Raw genomic sequence first — 24,710 nt, 5'->3', positions numbered from 1 at the left:
GACTCCTGGAGGTGAACTGACATGGGAAGTAAAGTGATCATTCTTATACTGGGAATTAATAACAGAAACCCAGCAGTAAGGGCAGGGGCAGGAAGAGAGGACATAGAGAAACTGAGAAACAGGTCACCAAGGCCATGCTAGTCTGAAAAGAGAGGGACAGAAATGTCAGGTAGAGAAACCATTGAGGCCCAGGGTAACCTGGAGAAGGAGCCAGAATGCCTGATCTACTCCTGAGAAGATTCCATTTCCAGGCCATAAAAATTTGCGTAAGAATCTCACTTTTACTTTTATGTAACTTGAGTGAATCTGTTCCTTGAAACCAAACCTTAAAGATAAAAGCCATCATGAAAGTTGACAGGTAGGGAAGAGAAGTGTCAGCTCAGGAAAGAGAAAGTGAACTAGCGAACAAACAAACAAAATAATAGAGGAAAGCTTTCTGGAGAAGGTGATATTCAAACTAAGCTGGTCCACAGGACAAATTGGTTGTGCCAATATGTCTGTCTTTCAGATCAGAGTTGGAGAGTCTTGAGGTCAGGCCTATGGTCTCCAATGAACAATATGCTGCATTCATGAGCTCGAGAAATATCTCTACATTGAATACAGAATATGGAAGCATGAGAAATTGGCACAGAAATTTCACTTCAGAACAGCTCAATATAAAAATAAGTAGTTTGATTATAAAGACAATTTAAGAAACTGCTAACAAAGATGTCTGTCTCCCCATATTTCTTTAGTTCTGGGGTTAAAAAAGCATTTTTATATAAGTGCCCCAACATCTATCTGAATGTTGCTGTAACCCACCTTTTATTCCACTGAAGACCAAAGGAATAAAAATGGCCACCAAACCTCTTTAAACATGTATTTTATTAATGTTATATGCTTATATCCCAGATGTTAAGATCAACCCAATAAGTGTGATACCCTTTGTCTTACTAAACCAAATTAATTTTTGAGTTCCATGTTTCTTGTAAGCTCATATGCAACTACTAAAAAGATTTCAAAAGCTAAGCAAAATAACTTCATATACAGGAATACTTATAGTGGTAATATTTCAAGTTCCTGACTGGTAATGGTGTCACTATTGAGAGAAATGAGAATATCTCACAAAGGATTCTAAATATATTGTGTCACATTCAATGCACAGAAGTGTCTCACTCTTCCTCACGATTCCTTAGCCAACAACCTCATCCCCAGATATCATGGCATAAGGGAGAAGTGGCGTTGACTCAATTTAGATTTGATTTATGTGCTGCATCTTCAAGAACAGACAAACCTGCATAATAAACAGCATATGTTGGACTTAACCAAGCATGTGGATTCTGTCATATTAAAAGCAAATGTTCAAGTAACAAAATTAATATTAATGTGTTTTGCAAAATCAAAGTCAGGAGCTACTTTTGGAGGAGCTGAATAATTACAGACCCTACTGTAGGCCAAATCTCATTTATTTCACATAATAAAAAAGAACTGGTGTCTCCAGTATTGAATCCCACAGGTCTAATACTCAAAATTAAGTTTTATATTCTTCATATACAAAGTTTCTCTGTGAGAAAAATGTTTTATAAAAATGGCAATTATAGTCTTTGACAAGAAAAATAGAATTGTATAGAAGATAACCACCGTTGCAAAATTCTCCCAAGTCATATTCACAGTTATTCTGTGTTCTAGTTGCTCCACTTCATTTTGGAATTCTCAACTGCAAAGATCATAATTAGCAGTAATAAGCCAGGAAAGGAATTCCCTTTAAGGACAAGGGACAGGGCAATTGATTTTGATTCTGCCCAAACCTTTGCACTGGAGACGCCCTTATAATTACTTAAAACTCCTACAATTTAACACTGAATGTTTAAAAATTATTCTACAGGTATCCCAGGAAGCTAGTTTTCCTGAAATCCCATATTCTGATCCCACTTTTGATTTCTGGAATCACATGTACTCATATATTCATATACTATATGCATACTTTTCCATATTTACTGCCCCTCTTCTTGGGTCTGTCTTTCTGTATCTCATTCTGTCCACTATGACAAACAACAGTTATCAAGGCTCCAATCTCCCCACAGATGGAACATGGAAGTTTTGTTTACTTTGAATTATACAACTCCTTCCTACATGGGCTTACATACAACTTGCATATAACCAAGTGTTCCACTGTCAATATTTCTCTGAAATAGTCAGAAATAAATCTGTCCATTTAATATTAATGTGCACTCTTATCTTTAAAAAATCAGAATGAAGTGCCTTGGAGTTCTGTTGCTTTATCTAACTGTGAGTTTTTCAAACATATCCTGTGGCTTTCCCCATTATTAAACCACACAGACAAATCCCATTTCAGTGATTCAAAGTTCTGTGTATCTGACCTCATGTAAGCACAAAGGGGAAAAAAAGAGGCAAACTAAGAAAGTACTGAAAGCCTTCTATGTTTAGTTGTTTGCAAAGAAACAAGAAAGAGGCCACTAGCCAAAAAGGCCTTGTTGCTTTTAATCATTCCACAATATTGAACGATCTTTTTTAATGTGATTTGCTAAAGATCTTAAAAACCTGAAACATTGTCTGCTGCTGAGGTCTGGCATCAAAAGTCATTATTGAAAATGATGCTCCCCTCGTTTTTTAAAATAAATTATTGTTTTCTCAAATATTAAAAAAGTGCTTTCTACAAAATAACTCATAGGAATAAAGAAAAGTATGGGGAAATAAAGATAACCTATGATTCTTTACCCAGATATAACAGCTGTTAATTTTTTTTATTTATATACTTTTATAATATGTATGTGTGCATGCATATATATTGTCAAAAGATAGACTGAGGGCATATTAAAATTTTTACTTGAGGAAAAATTGATTCGAATTGGGCAGCATCCAATCTAGCAGATAAGAAAGGAGCTCTGAGGACCTGTAAAAAAATGAAAGACAGAAGGGCAGGGGAACAAGGAAGTTATACCAGGCAAAAAAGCAGGTTGGTTATTGCAAAGTTCCTTTCCTTTGCAGGATGGCAGGAGTCTATCAGGCAGATGACCTAACTAGTACTGATTAAGTGATTCCTGATCACCTGATTTAAGATTTCATTTCCAGGAGAGCCAAAACTACAGTTAAGTCTCAGTTTGGTGATGTGGGGCTTAGCATACACAACTCCGTGTGGGGCCTGTTGTATGTCTGTTACAGAAAAAGGATCATATAGTTGCATAACCAGCTTTTTACACTTGTCAACAAATATATCATGAGACTCTTTCACCACTAATAAGTGCATTTGTACACTATTCCATTGTATGCCTGTTGCACAATTTTTTAATTGGCAGCTAAGACGTTTTTAATTTTTCCCTATGGAAGACAGTGTCTTAATGACTATAATTGAAAATATACCTTGGCACAAAAATCTCAATGCTTCCTCAGGATATATTTTTAGAAATATAGTTGCTGAGTCAAACAGCAAGCGTCTTTTAAAATCTGAATCATGTTTCCAGGTGCCTTCCAAACTGCAGTAGATGGATGTGCTCCCTTGCCCTATCTCTCATTAGTTTTTCATAGAGGCAACAAACATTGCATGCTTCCTATGTCCTGGGACATGTACTAGGTGCAAGACAAGGATACCTGGAAGGAATAAAACATGGTTCCAGCCAAGTTTTCCTAGAGTTCATAGCTTAGGAATAGGATAGACACAAAATTTAAACGCAATGTTATAAATGACAGAGTTTGAGCGATATGTATAATCCTACTTAATCAAGGAGGATAAATAATATTCATTAAACATGAGTTAGGTGCTTTCACCTACTACCTCATCTACTACAAACATTATAAGAGATGGGTCTTATTATCTTCATTCTACATAAGAAGAATCTAAGACCTAGAGTTGTTTTGTGGTTTTTTTTCAGATGTTGGGGGTAGTTTATTAATTAATTTATTTATTTTTGCTGTGTTGGGTCTTCGTTTCTGTGCGAGGGCTTTCTCTAGTTGTTGCAAGTGGAGGCCACTCTTCATCGCGGTGCGCGGGCCTCTCACTATCGCGGCCTCTCTTGTTGCGGAGCACAGGCTCCAGACGCGCAGGCTCAGCGGCCATGGCTCATGGGCCTAGTTGCTCCGCGGCATGTAGGATCTTCCCAGACCAGGGCTCGAACCCGTGTCCCCTGAATTAGCAGGCAGATTCTCAACCACTGCGCCACCAGGGAAGCCCCTAAGACCTAGAGAATTTAAGCAACTTTTACTGGCTTAGCTGCTCTAGTCTCAGTCCCATAACCCTCTAGGTTTGTGATCCTGGACAAGTGAACTTTTCTGAGACTCAGTTTTCTTATCTGCAACATGCGTTCAGGACTGTAAAGGACTGAATTAAATGTGAATTCTTGGAATGCATGTAGCACAGTGCTTAGCACATAGCAAGCTCTCGAGAAACCCTAATATCACCACTGCCTCTACTAATATCTCTATCAAAGAAAAGCAACTCTGCTCATAACCCTTTTCTTAATCAAAAGATTTCTTCAATGTTCAACTTAAATCTTCTCAATGCCCTTTAGTGACATCTGGCAACATAAACTTCTCTTCTTTAAGTAACTGAAGTATCTCTAAGATTGTCTTCCTGTTTATTATTTACTGATTCTTTAATTATTTTTACGAAAACTCTGTTATCTCTTAAGGATGTAACACAGTCCTGCACTTGGTTTTGAGCATCTGAAGAAGTTATTATAAATTCGGTTTCTAAAACAATTGAAAATACATTTTTTAAAATGTTTTGGCAGCAGGAGCAATTAACTCATGGCATTATCTAAGGGCAGGAAGAACAGACTGCAGGTGATTCAAGTAAGTTATAGGTGTAGAGTTTTGAGGTAAGAAAACATCTTTTAGCTACTTCAATTTTAGAATTTCTCATTTTTGTAAAATACATAAAAATTCATAAGTGATATATTCTGAGACTCTCAAGTAATCTATTAAACCAGATCATTTTTTCCATTAATTGTTCCAGAAATTGCTTATAGTCCAAGGCATAGGTGGCATTTGTTTCTCTTATTTTCATTTTCATAGTGTTTCTACACTTTTGCTTATTTTTGTTAGAAAGATTTGGTTGAGACAGAAAGAGAGAGAGAAGTTTTAATTTGTCTTTATACTTCCAATATTCATATTAATCAGTTAACTCTATTAACTGATTTGGGGTAATAGCCCTCAAAGTCAAACTATTTCAAGCATTTCACCAAAACATAGAGATGGTCCTCATTAAACATGGAAAGATGCAGATAAATTATCTGCCTAAAAATGCTCAAGTAAGCAGCAATGATGAATCTAAAAAGGTTAATATTAATATCTTTAAATTTACTATTCTAAGCATCTGCCTGCCTTACTCTTTGTCACTTACCTAAAATTAGCTCCGCGGGATATTCCTTTAGTAGGCTCACTAATTGTTGTTATCAGTTGCTTTAATTTCAAGCTTTAGGGTGAAAAGGATTTGTGGAATATTTGTCCCAAATTCCAATGTAATTTTGCTTTTGTTTTCAATGACTTAAAAATTGTGGATCACTAAGTTTTAATGATTACTATAGCAAAGAAATTCATTTAAATCATCTCAGCGAAGAATTACTCTTAATGCAATATTATTACATTGAGAATTTGTGGGATGCCATGAAAAGGAAAGCAGCATTCTACCATACTAGGAAACATATACAAATCACTTGTAATTAATGTTAATTCATGTAATAAAAAATCATATTGCTTTCAGCTGTTACAAAAATCTTTATTAGCATGAATATTGGATTTATAAAGCCATTAATAAATTCAGATTGCTAAACAGCAATACAAACTTACTCCTAAAAATAAAATACTCACTTTTCTTTTTCCTGCGTGAAGTACACTTTAGAAAGTCTCTCTGACCAAAAGAGAATCATATTATCTAATTGTAGCAAACATTTTTTTCCCTAGAAATGGAACATCAACCTTGCAAATGCAGTTGTCAATGAATTTACTATTGCATGAGTTTGAAGGCCAGAGAGCTTCAATTGAATGGAAAAAAAGAAAGATTTATTTTCTCTAAGTGTCAATGACTTCAAAGTCAGACTCATTTCCAGTCCTCTAAGACATAAAATGTAGTACTCATGTCAAGTGAATTTTCTAGTGGGCTATTTATTTCCATCTGTCTTATATTTGTGGGCAGGTCGAGCACAAGATCTGAGCCTGCTACAGAGAGAGATGAAAGACTACTCTAAAGAAAGAGTTGAGTTTAAACAAGAAAATAAGAGTCAACATTAGCAAATTAAACTGAAAAGCTTGGGGAATGTCTATCATACAGGTAATTTCATGTGCAAATTTTAATTTGTAAAGAATGGAAATGTGACCATCTCCACTATATACAATATAGTTAGAAATGATCATTTATGTAAAGAAAAATGATGTGTGTGTATGTCCTAAGTAGCACAGTTCAATTTTATCTGTTGAAATTTTCTTTGCTCCTATAAAACTAAGTTTCAGTTTCCCAACTTCTCTTTCAGTGAACTCTATCCATTTTTAGCACTCTTATTTACCTCTCCTATGAAACTTCATTTTTCATTAAAGTTTATGACAATAATTAAGCAGAAAAATAAATATTCTGGTGGTGTGTTGGATAGAGGTTCTTGACTCATCATCACACATTAAACCTGTGCCTAATTTATACTGGTGTTAAATGCAGATTTATGTCCTTTGAACATTTTAAATAAGTGAATGCTTTATTTCTCTAATGCAAACACTGTTCAGATCCTTAAAAAATATTTGTTACTCTGATGTCCTTAGGTAAAAATAAATTAACTTAGAAAATGAGACCAGCCTAATTAAATCAGGTACTATGTAGCTTTCTTACCTGCTCATCATTATAGATAAAACCAATATTGTTTACTGAAAAGAAAATACATACAACTTTAATCAGTCTTTTGAGATGGTTAAAATATTAAAAATGTGATGTGTTTAAAATCAGATAATTTACCTCTCATGATTTAGGAACAATTGTTAGGGCATGAAATACAGTATTAGGGGATCAGAATTTGCAAACAGGAGCTTTCAGCTTTCTCCTAGCTTAATCTATATTAAACAGTCTTTATAGTGAGCAGCTTTGGTTTTTTATTTAAGTGGTCTACTCTAATGTTTACTGAAAAAAATCCCAGGTGAGCTTTTCCAAATAGAAAATGTTTTATAAAATTGATCTTAAAAAAAAAATCATTAACTCCAAATCTCACTGGCTTAGCACAACAGTATATGTCACTTCTTACCCTAATATATATCTGACTTGGATTAACAAAGGTTTCTCCCCTGCAAGCGTTTTTAGGGACCTGGGCTGACGGAGACTTCAGTATCTGGTGATGTTGCATCTTGTGATACTTCGGCATTGGCCACAGCAAAGGAAGAGAGAGCTTAGAAAACCCAAAGCTGCTCATAAGAGAAGTACTTCATTTCTGTTCACAGTTCACTGGCAAGTTACGGCCCCAACATAAACTTCAAGGGATATTAGGAAATTTTCAAGCAAAGGGAAAAGAGTCAACTATGGTGAAGACTAGTAATCTCAGTCACTTTCTATTCTCTAAATATTCAGTTTCCTTCTTCTTCCCACACGTAACACATACTCAGCAACTCAAATGGAGACAGCCTGAATCTCATTCAATCAGTGCCAGAATCTCAAAGTCCAGCGTATCTAGGGAAAGTTCAGTAGTCCTTACCAAACCTAGATGTGGCTTCTCTTGGTCTGGAGACCTATGAATTTAAAAGCAGAATTTTCCTGTCCCTACACACACACACACACACACACACAAACTCTTTCTCTCTCATTCTCAATAAACAAAGGAGTGACAGGACCAGGATAATTACAATAATACACTCACTTTTAGAAAGAAGACAATCAGACATAATCAGCAGCTCATATAAATCCTGAAGTCCTGCCGAGCACACTCATGGAAGGCTCCCTACCTGCGTGTGCCTTCAGTATCCACCCTATGGCAGTTCCTTTTTTTCCTATTCCCTTCTTTGACTGTATCTGGAAATAAGTCTCAGGGCTGCACAGCTTCTTCAGGCTCCTTCTTCTTCACATAACGTTGTGAGCACAAAGGCCATTTTCAGCTTCTACAGTCAAAGGCCCCTTCAGTCCAGGCTTGTGGTTTCTTTGGCAGTACATTTCTCTCAAATACTTAAGAGGCTTCTTCTCTATTTGTTTCCAGTCAGCTCCACATGCCAGTAACCACACCCACACTTTTAAATACCTAGTTCTCAAATCTCCAGTAGCTCTTTGTTTTCTCAACCTCCTGTCTTTTTCTCTCAATTTTATGGTGGGTAACTGAAGCTTATCTGTAATAACAGGTGAGAAGACCTGATTTTTAAAAGTTTCTCTGCCTTAAGTACTATAATCAACTGAAAGGTCTTGTTGAATGTTTGTTACTTAAAGCCTCTGTAAAATTCCTTTGAGTGTAGTTTGGGTCTAGAAGCAGTTGGCTTTTCCAATACCATGGGAATCCATATTTCTAGACCCTCATTATATCTTCATTTCTTCTTGCGAACCAGCCAATTCTTTCCTGAGTTCATCTTTATTTTTGTAATACCTTGTCAAGCGTAGCCAATGGCAGTTAGCATACACTGTTATGGTTCTGTTTTCTACATCTTACCTACAAGCTAACAGTTACCTAGGTATATGATCTGCCTTCCAAGCTCTGACATGCAAGAGTTTCACCAAATGTTTCACTGCTACATAACATTCATTTTCTTCTTTGTCTCCTCTGGGATCATTTTTCCTACTGTCCACTGCCGGTCCAGAAGTACGTATCAATTGTTTTATTATAGTAGAGCCCTCTTTCCTAAAGCTAATTTCTGTGTGAGTACAGATAAGGTAAAACTGTGTGTTAATCTGTGGTAGCAAATTAACCACAGAATCTAAGTATCTTATAACACAGGTCAATTTCTTATTCATGTGAAACGTACACATTTCAAGGGAACTCTTCTCTATATAGTCACTCAGGGAACCAGGCTATCGGTGGTGCCACTGTTTTTTAGCTGGCCATCTCAATCCATGGCTGTCAAGGTTGCCAAGTCAAAAGGAACTTACAATCACACTTAAATGCCTCAGACTTGAAGTCACATGTGTCACTTCTTCTCACAACCATAGTCCACAGTTAGACATATGACCCTGCCCTAATGACAAGACAGACTGGGAAGTCTTTAAGTGCGCTTAGGAAGGAGAGGATAACTGAATATTGTACGGACTAGTTATTTCTATCTTCCTCTACTTTTAATGTTCAGATAAACATGGAAATATAGATAAGTCACAGTAATGTTATTTGATCACTGTGATGGAGAAACATTTGTTGAAAAAAATAATTGGATCATATAAGTGTAAATAGGAAGCAGGAATTTGATCCATTTCTTCAATTTTGAACACACCTGTTGACTAATAAGCTACAAGAAAGCTACGTGACAATATAATTAGCTCTTAATTTTTTTTAAAAAGTTGCTGGGAACTAATGATACCACATGGAAAACAAATGTTTGAATAAAGTTAAGTCACTAGCAAGAAAGAGTTAAGAAATGGGACAGGAAATATGAAGGAAAAGAGATGAGTAAAAAGGAGAAAAGTAAGAGTAAAGCCACATAAAAACATCCAGCAAAGATTTAAAATGCTGTAGAACATAAGGTATTATTTTTTAAAAAGATAATAAGTAAAGAGTCCATATAAAGCATTTACTTACAGCTTCAAAGCTTTATCATAGTTAGGACATCAAGGCTGAACAGAAATAGAAGTGTTCTAAATGATTCTCAGAAATGGATATTCCTTAACATCTAGGTCAAGAATGAGAGTTATAAACATTTTGGTGAGAAAGTGATGACCAAGATAATAAAGTGGTCCATCCACCATTCATGGTAAAAAGGATGGTAGTAGTCCTTCTAAGTCAAAGGACACTATATTATTCATCATTCCAGTACCCCAAGCTCAGGGGGTTTGAGAGAAAGAGGGAGTAGAGATGGAAATCATCAGGGCCTGATCAAGCAAGCAAAAGACTTGAAATAAAATATTTGCAAGAAAAATTTCAAACAAGAGTAAAAATTCTTACATAAATAGCTCATTCAAGTCAATTCAAAAAAAAAAACTTAAAATATCCCTCAAAAATATGACTAGGGACTCATAAACACTTTCTGTAGAGTGTCAGAGATTACATATTTTAGATTTTGATGGTCATACAATCCTATCATAACTACTTGTCCCTGCTGTTGTAGCAAGAAAAAAAAAAGACAATATGATACAGAAATGAATGGATCTGGTTGTGTCTCAGTGAAACTTTATTTACAAAAACAACTATGGGCCTGTAGCCCATAGTTTGCCAAACTCTGCTCTAGAAGAAAAGGGCAAAGAATAGTAACAAAAATTTTAAAATAAACTGGTCCCCAAAAGAGTAAATAAAACAGCATTCAACCATATTAGTAGTCAAAGAAATGCAAAGGAAAACAATGAAATTCTACTTTTCCTTACAACATTATGAAATAAATACCATGATACATGGCTAGAAGGGGGAAGAGCATACTGACATAAATTTGACAAACTTTCTGAAGATGAAATACATACATACAAATGTCAATACATACATACATAGACACACATAATATATACATACATGTGTATATATATATATATATATATATATATATATATACACACACACACACATAGCGAGAGAGAGCGAGAGAGACGGAGATGAACCATAGAATTAGAACTAGCAAAGGATTAATATCCAAAATTTATAAGCAACTCAGGCAGCTCAATAACAAAAAAACAAACAACCCAATCCAAAAATGGGCAGAAGAACTAAATAGACATTTCTCCAAAGAAGATATACAGATTGCCAACAAACACATGAAAGAATGCTCAACATCATTAATCATTAGAGAAATGCAAATCAAAACTACAATGAGATATCATCTCACACCGGTCAGATTGGCCATCATCAAAAACTCTAGAAACAATAAATGCTGGAGAGGGTGTGGAGAAAAGGGAACACTCTTGCACTGTTGGTGGGAATGTAAAATGATACAGCCACTATGGAGAACAGTATGGAGGTTCCTTACAAAACTAAAAATAGAACTACCATATGACCCAGCAATCCCACTACTGGGCATATACCCTGAGAAAACCATAATTCAAAAAGAGTCATGTACCAAAATGTTTATTGTAGCTCTATTTACAATAGCCAGGACATGGAAGCAACCTAAGTGTCCATCAACAGATGAATGGATAAGGAAGATGTGGCACATATATACAATGGAATATTATTCAGCCATAAAAAGAAATGAAACTGAGTTATTTGTAATGAGGTGGGTAGACCTGGAGTCTGTCATACAGAGTGAAGTAAGTCAGAAGGATAAAAACAAATACCGTATGCTAACACATATATATGGAATCTAAAAAAAAAAAATGTCATGAAGAGATTAGTGGTAGGATGGGAATAAAACACAGACCTACTAGAGCATGGACTTGAGGATATGGGGAGGGGGAAGGGTAAGCTGTGACGATGTGAGAGAGTAGCAGGGACATATACACACTACCAAATGTAAATTAGATAGCTAGTGGGAAGCTGCAGCATAGCACAGGGAGTTCACCTCTGTGCTTTGTGACCACCTAGAGGGGTGGGATAGGGAGGCTGGGAGGGAGGGTGACACAAGAGGGAAGAGTTATGGGAACATATGTATATGTATAACTGATTCACTTTGTTGTAAAGGAGAAACTAACACACTATTGTAAAACAGTTATACTCAAATAAAGATGTTAAAAAAAAAAAAAAAAAAGAACTAGCAAGTTTTACCAAGGATGTGTGGTGTTTGGTCTGAATTTTAAAAGCCTTAGTCCAAAATCTATTTATAGATGAATCAGGAATAAAACTTCTGGGTTTCATTCTGGGTAGCCAAAATAATGATTTACTTAATATATATGCACTTTCCTAGCCCCATTATTTATCTGAATAATAAAAAATGGTAAGAAATGGGAAAAGTCATATAACCTCTTTATTGGTTAAAGAATTTCTTAATGGCAACATGAGGTCTCCTACTCAATCTCCTTTTTATCACCTTCTTTCATCCCATGAATTGAACAACTTCCTGGAGAAATCATATTAAGCAACAGCCAGAAGCATGTTCTTCTAGCCATAGGACTGTCCAGCCGCTATGAGGGGTCCCAACACCCCCATCTGTCTATGGGTCCAACAATTCTGGCATAAAAATATTTCCCTAGCACCTTTGAACTGTAAGTATAATAATTACAAAGTTTTGTGAGTGCTATAGAAATGAAGATTTCACTAACAAGTAAAATTTGTTTCCTGTACTCTCTCAACTATTATAAAAAAAACTGAAACACAGATTTATGAAGAGTCTTCTACCTAATAAATCCATTTTTTTCTTTTTGAAATTCTCTTTTTTCTCCTCTGACCACAAGAATAACCATGCCTCACTGTCAAATGTTACAAAGAAAAAATTAAAAAGAAACAGTCACCCATGATGCCAGTAATGAGAGATAACTACAGTAGGTATTGTGAAGTATATTCTCCCCGATTTTTATATTCATATATATGGGTGTGTTTACCAAACCAAGATCTGCTAAACTATTTTTTTAATTTGCTCTATTTTATTTAAAACAATATAAACAATTTAAATGCACATAAGTAAAAATTAGCTCATTCACTTTTAACCACATTGCATTTTACTGGAAGTATGCACCATAATTATGCATGCAATCTTCTGATGGACATTTAGGTTGCAAAATTATTTTCACTATCATATACTCTAACGTGAACATTTCAGTACACATATTTGAGTGAGCTTGCACTATTATTTCCCTTAGGAAAATTCCTAGAAATGCAATTATTCATGTTGAACAGTATTAAAAATTATATGTTACATTATATTAACAAATTACACTCTAGGGGAGACTGGTTCAAGATGGTGGGGTAGAAGGACATGCACTCACTCCGTCGTGCAAGAGCACCAGAATCACAACTAACTGCTGAACAATCATTGACAGGAAGACACTGGAACTCACCAAAAAAGATACCCCACATAAAAAGACAAAGGAGAAGCCACAATGAGATGGTAAGAGGGGCACAAACACAATAAAATCAAATCCCATAACTGCTAGGCGGGTGACTCACAAACTGAAGAACAATTATACCACAGAAGCCCACCCACTGGAGTGAAGGTTCTGAGCCCCATGTCAGGCTTCCCAACCTTCTGGGGGTCCAGCAACGGGAGGGGGATTTCCCAGAGAATCGGATTTTGAAGGCTAGAGAGAAGCAAGAAGAATTACAATCCTGCAGCCTGTTGAATGAAAACATTCACAGAAAGATAGACAAAATGAAAAGACAGAGGACTACATACCAGATGAAGGACAAGATAAAACCCCAGAAAAACAACTAAATGAAGTGGAGATAAGCAACCTCCCAGAAAAGAATTCAGAATAAAGATAGTGAAGATTATCCAGGACCTCGGAAAAAGAATGGAGACAAAGATGGAGAAGATGCAAGAAATGTTTAACAAACACCTAGAAGAATTAAAGAACAAACAGAGATGAACAATACAATGACTGAATTGAAAAATACACTAGAAGGAATCAATAGCAGAATAACTGAGGCAGAAGAATGGATAAGTGACCTAGAAGGCAGAATGATGGAATACACAGCGGCAGAACAGAATAAAGGAAAAAGAATGAAAAGAAATGAAGACAGCCTAAGAGACAAGCTGGGACAACATTAAACGCACCAACATTCACAGTATAAGGGTCTCAGAAGGAGAAGAGAGAGAGAAAGGACTCAAGAAAATATTTGAAGAGATTATAGTTGAAAACTTCCCTAACATGGGAAGGAAATAGCTACCTAAGTCCAGGAAGTGCAAAAAGAGTCCCAGGCAGGATAAATCCAAGGAGAAACACACCGAGACACATAGTAATCAAATTGATAAAAATTAAAGGCAAAGAAAAATTATTAAAAGCAACAACAAAAAATGACAAACAACATACAACGGAACTCCCATAAGGTTAACAGCTGATTTCTCAGCAGAAACTCTACAAGCCAGAAGGGAGTGGCAAGGTATATTTAAAGTGACAAAAGGGAATATCCTACAAGCAAGATTACTCTACCCAGCAAGGATCTCATTCAGTTTCAACGGAGAAGTCAAAAGCTTTACAGAAAAGCAAAAGCTAAGAACTCAGCACTACCAAATCAGCTCTACAACAAATACTAAAGGAACTTCTCTAAGTGGGAAACACAAGGGAAGAAAAGGACCTACAAAAACAAACCCCTACAACAAATACTAAAGGAACTTCTCTAAGTGGGAAACACAAGAGAAGAAAAGGACCTGCAAAAACAAACTCAAAACAATTAAGAACATGATAATAGGAACATGCATATCGATAATTACCTTAAATGTGAATGGATTAAATGCTCCAACCAAAAGACATAGATTAGCTGATTGGATACAAAAACAAGACCCATCTACATCTATATGCTGCATACAAGAGAACCACTTCCCAGACCTGGGGACACATACAGACTGAAAGTGAGGGAATGGAAAAAGATATTCCATGAAAATGGGAATCAAAAGAAAGCTGGAGTAGCAATACTCATATCAGATAAAATAAATTTTAAAATAAAGAATGTTACAAGAGACAAGGAAGAACACTACATAATGATCAAGCGATCAATTCAACAAGAAGATATAACAATTATAAATATATATGTACCCAACATAGGAGCACTTCAATATATAAGGCAAATGCTAACAGCTATAAAAGAGGAAATCGACAGTAACACAATAATAGTGGGGGACTTTAACACCTCACTTACACCAATGGACAGATCATCCAGACAGAAAATTAATAAGGAAACACAAGCTTTAAGTGACAATATAGACCAGATAGATTTAATTGATATTTATAGGACATTCCATCCAAAACCAGCAGATTACACTTTCTTCTCAAGGCACACGGAACATTCTCCAAGATAGATCAAATCTTGGGTGACAAATCAAGCCTCGGAAAATTTAAGAAAATTGAAATCATATCAAGCATCTTTTCCAACCGTAACACTATGAGACTAGAAATCAATTATAGGAAAAAACACATAAAGAACACAAACACATGGAGGCTAAATAATACATTACTAAATAACCAAGAGATCACTGAAGAAATCAAAGAGGAAATCAAAAAATACCTAGAGACAAACAACAATGAAAACACAATGATCCAAAACCTATGGGATGCAACAAAAGCAGTTCTAAGAGGGAAATATACAGCAATACAATCCTACCTCAAAAAACAAGAAAACTCTCAAATAAACAATCTAACTTTACACCTAAAGTAACTAAAAAAAGAAGAACAAACAAAACACAAAGTTAGTACAAAGAAAGAAACCATAAAGATCAGAGCAGAAATAAATGAAATAGAAACAAAGAAAACAATAGCAAAGATCCATAAAACTAAATGTTGCTCTTTGAAAAGATAAACAAAATTGATAAACCTTTAGCCAGACTCATCAGGAAAAAGAGGGAGAGGACTCAAATCAATAAAATTAGAAATGAAGAAGGGGAAATTACAACAGACACCACAGAAATACAAAGCATCTTAAGAGATTACTACAAGCAACTCTATGCCAATAAAATGGACAACCTGGAAGAAATGGACAAGTTCTTAGAAAGGTATAGCCTTCCAAGACTGAAGCAGGAATAAACAGAAAATATGAACAGATCAATCACAAGCACTGAAATTGAAACTGTAAATAAAAATCTTCCAACAAACAAAAGTCCAAGACCAGATGGCTTCACAGGTGAATTCTATCAAACATTTAGAGAAGAACTAACACCCATCCTTCTCAAACTCTTCCAAAAAATTGCAGAGGAAGGAACACTCCTAAACTCATTCTATGTGGCCACCATCATCCTGATACCAAAACCAAACAAAGATACTACAGAAAAAGAAAATTACAGACCAATATCACTGATGAATATAGATGCAAAACTCCTCAACAAAACACTAGCAAACAGAATCCAACAGCACATTAAAAGGATCATCACCATGATCTAGTGGGATTTATCCCAGGGATGCAAGGATTCTTCAATATATGCAAATCAATCAATGTGATATACCATATTAATAAACTGAGGAATAAAAACCATATGATCATCACAATAGAGGCAGAAAAAGCTTTTGACAAAATTCAACACCCATTTATGATAAAAACTCTACAGAAAGTGGGCATAGAGGGAACCTACCTCAACATAATAAAGGCCATACGTGACAAACCCAAAGCAAACATCATTCTCAACAGTGAAAAACTGAAAGCATGTCCTCTAAGATCAGGAACAAGACAAGGATGTCCACACTCGCCACTCTTATTACTCAAAAGTTTTGGAAGTCCTAGCCAGGGCAATCAGAGACGAAAAAGAAATAAAAGGAATACAAATTGGAAAAGAAGAAATAAAACTGTCATAGGTTGCAGATGATATGATACTATAAACAGATAATCCTAAAGATGCCACCAGAAAACTACTAGAGCTACTCAATTTGGTAAAGTTGCAGGATACAAATTGAATGCACAGAAATCTCCTGCATTCCTACACACTAACAATGAAAGACCAGAAAGATAAATTAAGGAAATAATCCCATTCACCATTACAACAAAAAGAATAAAATACCTAGGAATAAACTTACCTAAGGAGGTAAAAGACCTGTACTCAGGAAACTATAAGATACTGATGAAAGAAATCAAAGATGACACGAACAGATGGAGAGATATACCCTGTAATAGGATTGGAAGAATCAATACTGTGACAATGACTATACTACCCAAAGCAATCTACAGATTCAACGCAATCCCTATCAAATTATCAGTGGCATTTTTTACAGAACTAGAACAAAAAATCTTAAAATTTGTATGGAGACACAGAAGACCCCGAATAGCCAAAACAATCTTGAGGGAAAAAAAACAGAGCTGGAGGAATCAGACCCCCTGATTTCAGACTATACTACAAAGCTACAGTAATCAAGACAATATGGTACTGGCACAAAAACAGAAATATAGATCAACGGAACAGGATAGAAAGCCAAGAGTTAAACTCATGTACCTATGGTCAACTAATCTATGACAAAGAAGGCAAGGATATACAGTGGAGAAAAGACAGTGTCTTCATAAGCGGTGCTGGGAAAACTGGACAGCTACATGGAAAAGAATGAAATTAGAACACTCCCTAACACCATACACAAAAATAATCTCAAAATGGATTAAAGACCTAAATGTAAGACTGGACACTATAAAACTCTTAAGGGAAAACATAGGAAGAATACTCTTTGACATAAATCACAGCAAGATCTTTTTTGACCCACCTCCTAGAGTAATGGAAATAAAAACAAAAATAAACAAATGGGACCTAGTGAAACTTAAAAGCTTTTGCACAGCAAAGGAAACTATAAACAAGATGAAAAGACAACCCTCAGAATGGGAGAAAATGTTTTCAAACAAATCAACAAAGGATTAATCTCCAAAATATATAAACAGCTCATGCAGCTCAATATTAAAAAAACAAACAACCCAATCAAAAAATGGACAGACCTAAATAGACATTTCTCCAAAGAACACATACAGATGGCCAAGAGGCACATGAAAAGCTGCTCAACGTCACTAACTATTAGGGAAATGTAAATCAAAACTACAATGAGGTATCACCTCACGCCAGTTAGAATGGGCATCATCAGAAAATCTACAAACAACAAATGCTGGAGAGGGTGTGGAGAAAAGGGAACCCTCCTGCACTGTTGGTGGGAATGTAAATTGGTATAGCCGCTATGAAGAACAGTATGGAGGTTCCTTAAAAGGCTAAAAATATAATTACCATATGACCCAGCAATCCCACTACTGGGCATATACCCAGAGAAAAACATAATTCAAACAGACACATGCACTCCAATGTTCATTGCAGCACTACTTACAATAGCCAGGTCATGGAAGCAACCTAAATGCCCATCGCCAGATGAATGGATAAAGAAGAAGTGGTACATATATACAATGGAATATTATTCAGCCATAAAAAGGAAGGAAACTGGGTCATTTGTAGAGACGTGGATGGACCTAGAGTCTGTCGTACAGAGTGAAGTAAGTCAGAAAGAGAAAAACAAATATTGTGTATTAACGCATATATGTGGGATCTAGAAAAATCGTACAGATGAACTGGTGTGCAATGCAGAAATAGAGACGACACAGATGTAGAGAACAAACATATGGACAACAAGGGGCGAAGGAGGTGGTGGTGCTGGGATGAATTTGGAGATTGGGATTGACATATATACACTCATATATATAAAATAGATAACTAATAAGAGCCTGCTGAATAAAAAATAAGATAAATAAATAAATTACCCTCTAGAAAAGTTGTAACAATTTATTCTCTCTCCTTAAGTGTCCAATATGACCATGTTTAAATAAATTATGGTATTTCCACAGACTAAAATACTATTTTGCAAAAATTAATGACATGGCAAACTAGGCATAGGACTGTATCAAGTAAAACAAGGAATAAGATAAAGCATACCACTGATATATTACTATATAAATTATATATGTGGAGAGGAATATATACACATATGTACACACATATATATGGCAGAAATTGTCACAACTGAGGGAAAGGACTAGATTAAATTTCTAAAATTTCTTTAATGCTCTTCTATATTTGTCAAATTTCCTAGAATTTCTGCATATTTTACTTGCAATCTGATAAACAATACGCTCAGAAAATATTGTAAGTCGCAAAGCCAAAGAAACAAGTCTTCAGGTCATCTAATGTTAGACGTACACTTACAAAACAGTAAACTCCTACTGTGCTCCAATCTGGAATGTTTAAACATAGTGGCCTGAAATACATTTGCCCAACAAAGAACTTGCTTTAACTCATGAAAATCTTCATGCCTCATAGCAAGCAGAATAAAACCTTTCTTTTCTCCACTGATAAAACAAATAAGAGCAAACTGTGAGATCCCTGAAAACAGAGAGAAAACTAACTCTTCGAACGAGCTCTAAGTCCCTGGCTGCAGGCATTTTGGAAAGCATTTTGGATGGGAACAAACCATTAATAAAGACTCAGTACTTACACTGACCTTTGAGCAATTCCAGATGTAGACATGGAGAATTTTCCACAAATAATAAAGAAGGGTCGGCTACAAGAAGTGACAGTCCGGAACAGGCTTGCAGGAGGCTAGTATTACACGGGACACAGAAAAGAGACTCAGCAGAAATGAAACAACGCAAAAGGAATCCATATCCTTGACCAAACAACCAGAGATTTATTCTCTCATAAGAATTTTTACCAGTTCCTTAGTGTGGAGGAAATATAGGCTATATTTTCTGGATATGATTATAGTTTCATCAGTCTTTATGATGCACTTATTCTCCATGCTATTACTCTATGCTAACTTTTTATACAGAGTAACTCATTTAGTCCCCAATAAACCCAACTTGGTAGACTGTTATTCATGTTTTACAATTAGAAAAATGAGGCCCAGAAATTTAGATAACTTGGCCAAGATCATACTTCTTGAACAGGGGTCAGCAAACTTTTTGTTAAAGGGTCAGAGAGTAAACATTGTGCTTGCCAGTCACAAGGTCTCGGTCACAACTACTCAACTCTGCTGTGTAGTACAAAAGCACGCATAGACGATATTTCAAGGAGTCAATGTGGCTATGTTACACAAATGGGTGGTGGGTCCACTGGCTGTGGTTTGCCAACCTCTGATCTAGAACGTAGTAAACCAAGATTCAAACTCAAGTCTATGCCTTTAATAACTAAACTGCCATACAATAAGAGAAAATGAAATAAATGTGGTTCTCCTCCCATAACATGGGTTCACTAGTTTTCAAATATTCTTTGCCTCTCTATACAGTTTTGTTCTAAAGAATCTAACTAGTTAATAGGAATTGTCACATATTGTGATTTGGTGAGCAGAAAGATTTGGATGCCCAGAGAGCATAAACCAGGTAGGTAGCTCACCTAACAGAATGTGGATTTAACAACATTATGTTAGGATAGATGTGAAGATCTGAAATTTGAGCAGTACTCAGCCTGCTAAAATGGAAAAGAAGAAAGAAGAAGATGACTCTGGGTTCTTTTAAAATATAGCAATACTTAGTTTAACAAATCTCTATATTTTTTTCTTAATTTCAAAATTATTATCCGTGAATTTGTTTCATAAGTACAATAATATTGGGCAATATAGCTATATCCATTTTAAGTTGTTTAAAATTCAAAGTCATGAGGAAAGATATTTTAATCACATCTAGTTTTTCTTGTGTTTATAAATTTTAAAGTAGCAATGAAAATTAATCAACAGATTGAGTCACTTGTTTGATTTTTTAGTAGTAGTTCTTCACCAGAATTTGAGACCCACATCCATGACAGAATGAGTCAAGATGACGTAGCATTTCTTAAATAATGGAGATGTAACAAGCTCTCTGGGCAGGAGAATGGTCAGAAAATTTATACTTCAGTCTTAATGTTACTGTGGACCAGTCATACGACCTTCAGCCAATTCTGCATCTTCTTTAGAAAAATGTTAATTATATCATCTGTTACCATATCAGGGTCATTGTGAAAGTTATATAAAAAAATTCATAAAGTTATCTTATAAATTTAAAATGGTATATTCATTAAGGTAGACATCTAAGGCTTATAATACAATCTGTTTTTACAAAGAAAAATACTTTTATTTTTTCCTTCTTTCACAGATCTATAATCCCTTTCACCAGAAACAGCAGAGACCCAGAGTTCAGAATTTTTGCCAGCCCATCATTGTGAAAAAACAAAGTAAAGCCATAATTCTACTACTGTTTTATTTTTTAGGACCTTTAAAATTTTCCTTACCATTAGTAATCACCAACATTTCTAAATATTCAGTCTATTAGATTCCTACACATTTTCTTTAGAAATCTCAGTGACTAAAAACTAAACAATAACAGTACTTATAGAACCAAGTTATTTGTAAAAGGTAGTTTGCACAAATAAATCTACTAAAATTTTGGTTAAATTTCTAAGAAATATCATAAGGATACTGTAATATTAGATTGTGTTATTTTTCACAAATATTTGCAGCCCATCTCTCCAGAAGGTTTATACCCTCCTACTCCACTACTATCAGCCTCGGTTGTATGATTCTTGTAACATGAGCAGAAGTGACCCATGTCACCTATAAGCTGAAATTTTAAAAGCCACTATGTCTGTTTTCTCCTACACTATAAGACCAGAATATTCCAGATAAGGGCTGCTCCAACATTCTGGGGTCCATATGAAGACAACATAAAACAGCACTAAGACCAACCTGTGAGACCATGTAGAGTGAGTGAAAAGTAAAATTTTGTTCCTGTTAGTCACTGATACTTTAAGTCATCTGCTACCATAGGATTACCTAGGCTACCCTAAGTGACTAATTACAAGAATGCAAAAGTCCCGTTATACTCTGTATGTTGACAGAATAATTAACATAAACATGGCAGCAACATAAAATCTCATCTATTAAGAAAGAAACAAGCATTCCAATGCTTCCTATATGTGAACATATAGGTTACAACAGGATATAAAAACCAAGTTTTGTCTCACTAAACCACAAAGATGGTGTAAGGGATTCAGACTGCAATAATTTTTCAAGTTATTTATAGGATAGAAAGACATACAACCAGAGAATCACATCTAGAAACAATGTTGGCCATCATTTAGGGATTATCTATAATCCTAGAAATTAGGGCTCTCACCGTCTTATTTTACAATCACTTTTGTCTTTTTCTATTTTTTAACCAAGAAACTGCAAAATTATTTTCAAGGAAAAAAGAAATGACTCTCAAAATGCACTAGCAAAATGCAGCAGATTTCCTAAATCCAAAGACTAATAATAAATATGACATTTCCTCATCTAGAAGCTGTCAATATTACACAGGTCATTTCAGGATTTCTGTTTTTAATTAAAACTTAAATTGTGTCAGTATTTTTAAGCATAAAATCTCTAATATGTGGCTCAATACATAAAACATAAGATTTCAGGGATAACATTAGATATGCTTTGCACTTCCAAGAAATTATCAACACAGTATCAGGGATACCCTGCCCTCTACTGTCATATTATAATTTTGCATGTTTAACTAAATTAGTTAAATCACTTCATTTAAAAATCCAAGTTTTCTCCCTCCATCAGTTTTTTTGGGTATTTAAACATTCTGTTTCTATTCTACTAGCTGTTTTCTTAGAAAATTTAACATGTATGTTTCACTGAAATATTAAAGTTCATCCATCTTTTTATACTGCTCCTAAATAAAGGAACTCAGAATGCTCTAACACTAACCACTCATTTCCAAACTTATAGTCTCTTATTGTTCTGTACTAATTTCTCTCAATTTTTACCCTTATCAATTAGAAAATGTTGTAATTATTTCACATGGTAAGTTTACTTAGAGTTACACAGATATTTTCTATTTTATTTGCTCACCATTCCTTCCTGCATCTCAGACCTTCCTTTGAAATTAGTTCATCTTTAAAGCAGGTCTGCTGGTATGAAATGCTCTCCATTTTTGTCTGCAGAAAGCATTAGTTTGTCCTTCTCCTTTAAAGGTTCAGTGGTATACAATTCCAGATTAACAATTATTTTCCATCACTATTTGAAGAAAATATTCTCCTTTCTTCTACCTTCTGCTGTTGTTGTTGATACCACTCATCTCCATACTTCATTGGCCTCTGGCTCCACTTAGTTTTCCAATATGTTGTCCCAATATTCACAAACTCGCAGTCTACTCAAGCTCTCATCAATGCCAATTTGTGGAGTTTTCCACAGTTTGTTGAGAAATCTCACTTGTCATTGGCTTTCTACTGCACCTGTATTGTAGCTTCCTCAATTCCCTTTGGTTTCCCTGTGTATTTGTCATTTCTTGTGGTTTTCAGAATCTTCTTACCATGTGATCTCTAAAAGTTAGTTTAAAATATATGCAGATTTAGTATATATGGTTTACACCATCTTCATTTATGTCAATGAAGAGAAAACATACTAATGCATTACCGTTTAGTATTTCATGTCACCTTGGTATTCTGGATATGTATTGATGGTGGTCTTGTACAGTGATAGTCAAAATTTTTTAAGTCACATACTTTTGTCAAAAAAATGAAGTGCTCCGCAATGTATTATACTTATTTGCAAATCCCATGCATGTTCTCCTATCAATCTTAACATTAAATAGTAGTGAAATATATATATATATATATATATATATATATATATATATATATTTTTTTTTTTTTTTTTTTTTTTTTTTTTTTTTTTGGTGGTACGCCGGCCTCTCACTGTTGTGGTCTCTCCCGTTGCGGAGCACAGGCTCCGGACGCGCAGGCCCAGCGGCCATGGCTCACGGGCCCAGCCGCTCCGCGGCATGTGGGATCCTCCCAGACCAGGGCACGAACCCGTGTCCCCTGCATTGGCAGGCGGATTCTCAACCACTGCGCCACCAGGGAAGCCCCATATTTTTATTTTTAAACAAACAAATTTAAACAGAACATATGGAAAAGATTTTACATACATTTTGGAATGTATGTCCAACCTGGTATGATTAAAGGGTCTTAGAAGCTCTAACATTGGCAGGCTTTCTGTAGTAGAGCTAGCTCTATTCTTTGGACACTGTAGATATTTTCAGAGTCTTTTAGATAATTCAAGAAATAAGTCTGGAAAAATACAACAAAGTATCATTGTTTTTAATTACTAAATATGGTACTACTCGAATAATATTATGTCCCAACAAATACACAAATGAAATAGGTGAAATTTTACCACTACTCAGAGTATCCCTCATTAATTCAACAAAATTTGTTTTCTACCTGTAAAGTGCTTGGTGCTATATTAGGTGCAAATGATAGAGCAGTGAAAAGATGGACCTGGTCTGAGGTCATAGACTATAAAGCCTCTTAATGGAGACTAACAACTAAAAAGCCAGTACAGTAAAGTGAGATGAATGCTATGGTTGTAGAAAAGTAGGGCACACTAAATGAGTACTTAACTTCAGAAACATTTTGAAAAGACTCAGGCTCTTATGATTTGGCTTGAGATTATACCATAGACAGAACCTTGAAAAACATGTTTTATTTCTTTGCCCTGACAATCACATTATAACTCCTTTGTTCTCCCTGCATTATTTGAAATCCTAGATGGCCACTAACAACAGTTCATAAAAAATTAAAACTTATTAAAAACGTTAGTGATGATTTACAAAAAAAGTTTCATAAAGATAGTTGCAAGTCAGCACAATTTTGCAAAGGCACCTCCTGTGATGGATGAGTTTACTCAAAGTGCAGATTATTGGAGATTTGGTGAATCATACAAATATATCTGGGTTCTCTGACATCAAAACAGAGTAAAAAGACAGCAACTAAAAATATGTAGGAGATGATATATGAACCAAATATACTTTAAAAGTGTACTGTACCAGTTTAAAATTTAATTTGGTGTAACATGATCCTGTACAAATTAAAGGAGCACCCATGATACTATGTTATCATTGATTAGAGACATGAAAATAGAGGTTCTATTTTAAGTACAACACAATAAGCATCATCTCGCAATGAAGTGAAATGACCTATTTTCTTTTTCTTTGCATTCTCTTACTATCTTATTCTCCCTTAAGATAGCAAGGGATAGTACATATACATACTCTTAGAGGTTATGTAGTGATGGTCCG

At 35.2% G+C, this 24,710-nt stretch overlaps 1 long non-coding RNA gene across 1 annotated transcript in view; it reads right to left on the bottom strand.

Annotated features, from left to right (window-relative positions):
- LOC131757802 (uncharacterized) overlaps nt 1-24,710 on the bottom strand; it is a 96,246-nt gene that overhangs the window by 50,082 nt on the left and 21,454 nt on the right. The window contains exon 3 of the long non-coding RNA XR_010840819.1: nt 19,109-19,206. This is a non-coding gene — a long non-coding RNA (uncharacterized lncRNA). The remainder of the gene's footprint in view (nt 1-19,108; nt 19,207-24,710) is intronic.

The sequence above is a fragment of the Kogia breviceps genome, chromosome 5 (genome assembly GCF_026419965.1).
Source record: "Kogia breviceps isolate mKogBre1 chromosome 5, mKogBre1 haplotype 1, whole genome shotgun sequence".
Classification (NCBI taxonomy): domain Eukaryota; kingdom Metazoa; phylum Chordata; class Mammalia; order Artiodactyla; family Physeteridae; genus Kogia; species Kogia breviceps.
The sequence above is the reverse complement of the archived record's forward strand: the minus strand, read 5'-3'. Positions and strand labels throughout refer to the sequence as shown.